We start from the raw sequence: 2,187 nt of genomic DNA, 5'->3' as shown, positions 1-2,187 counted from the left end.
ATTTGCAAATATTTTCTACCATTCAGTAGGCTATCTTTTCATTTTATTAATGCTTTGCTTTGCTGTGTGAAAACTTTAAAATTCAGTCCATTTGTTTATTTTTGCTTTTAGTTATTTTGCCTTAGGAGATGTATCCAAAAAATATTGCTATGATTTATGTTGGAAGGTGTTCTGTATATGTTCTCTTCTAGGAATCCTATGGTTTCATGCTTACGTTTAGTTCTTTAAACAATTTAGAGTTTATTTTTGTATATGGTGTGAGGAAATGTTCTAATCTCTATTCTTTTACATGTTGCTGTCCAGTTTTTCTAGAGCCACTTGTTGAAGAGACTATCTTTTCTCCACTGTATATTCTGGTATCCTTTGTTATAGATTAATTAACCATAGGTGCGTGGGTTTATCTCTGGGCTTTCTGTTCTGTTACATTGATCTACGTGTCCTTTTTGGTGCCAGTACAGCGCTGTTTTGGTTACTGTAGTTTTGTAGTACAGTCGGAAATCTGAGAGGGCTCTACATCAGCTTTGTTCTTTTTTCCCTCAAGCCTGCTTTGGCAATTTGGGGTCCTTTGTGTTTCCTTGTGGATTTTAAGATTCTTTGTTCTATTTATATGAAAAAATGGCATAGGTATTTTGATAGAGATGGTATTAAATCTGTAGATTTCTTTTAATGATATTATTTCTATTTTCTTCTTAAAACAACTGGCAAAGAAAGCTCTTTGCAACTATGAGATGACCTCGAGGATACTGAGCATACTACCACTTCTTTTTTTTCCTTGGGAAGTGAAAGGACTTTATTATTCAGCCTGTGTACGTTTTTCAAATTTAAGAGTCTTGTGGAGTAGTTGTTTCATAGTATACTATCACTTCTGCCTACACTCTATAGGTTGAAGAAAGTCACAAAGTCACGTTCAGATTCAATGGTTAAGAATGTATAGTCACGTGACAATGGATAGGGATTATCATATTGTGGAGATAGAAACCAGTTTATTAAACCAATCTATGCAATTGCTATTCAAAAAACCTAATTCCTTTCATTCCTCCATTTTCCTCACTCCTCATATCTATTCCATCAGGACATCCTGTTGAATCTTCTGTCAAATCACACACAGAATCCACACATTTTCCTTCTGCCACCCATATCCAAGATACCATCATCTCTTGCCTGGGATCCTAGAGTCTTCTAATTGGTCTTCTTACTTTTTCTCTTACCCTTTACTTATCAATTTTCCTTACTGGATTGCAAGACTGATCTTAAAATGTAAATCAGTTTGTATTGTACATTCACTTAAAAATGACTTTTTAATACACTAATAGCCTTGAAAGCCATGTATTATTCTCCTATTTCTCCAATCTTATCTCATTCTGGTTTCTTCTTTATTCACTATGTTCCAGCCCCATGAGTCTTATTTCAGAAAAAACAAAACAAAACTTTACAAGCTCTTTCCTATTTCATTGCCTTTGATTATGCTATTAAATCTCCCTAGAATGCTCTTTTCTTGATTTTTGCCATGACTAGCTCATAATTAACCCTTAAGTCTTAGTATATGTATCATTTTCTGAGATAGGCCTTCTGTGATCCTCCTCTCTAAAGTTTGAAAGTGAAAGTCGCTCAGTCATGTCCGACTCTTTGCATGTATAGTCCTGTACTGTACTGTATAGTCTTTGTACTGTATAGTCCATGGGATTCTCCAGGCCAGAATACTGGAGTGGGTAGCCTTTCCCTTCTTCAGAAGATCTTCCCAATCCAGGAACTGAACCAGGGTCACCTGCACTGCAGGCAGATTGTTTACCAACTGAGCTATCAGTGAAGCCCTCTCTAAAGTTTATCTGCTGCTATTCTCTACCTACCTCTTTGTTTGATTCTATCATAAATCTTATTTGTTGGTTTACTTATCTCCTCAGCTAGAGTGTAAGCACAATGAAGACAAGGACCATTTCTGTGTTGCTCACTGTTGTATCCCCACACCTGGCCTTGACCCTGGTACTTGGTAGGTTAAAAATGTCGAGGGCCTTCCCTGGTGGTCCAATGGCTAAGACTCTGTGTTCCCAATGCAGGGGGTTGGGGTTCCATCCCTGGTCAGGGAACTAGATCCCATACGCCGTGACTCAAGATTCTGCATGTCACAACTGAAAAAGATCCTGTGCGCTGCAACTAAGACCTGATGCAGCCAAATAAATAAATAAATAT

This window comes from Bison bison, unplaced genomic scaffold, assembly GCF_000754665.1.
Source record: "Bison bison bison isolate TAMUID 2011002044 unplaced genomic scaffold, Bison_UMD1.0 scf7180017864077, whole genome shotgun sequence".
Lineage (NCBI taxonomy): Eukaryota > Metazoa > Chordata > Mammalia > Artiodactyla > Bovidae > Bison > Bison bison.
The sequence above is the reverse complement of the archived record's forward strand: the minus strand, read 5'-3'. Positions refer to the sequence as shown.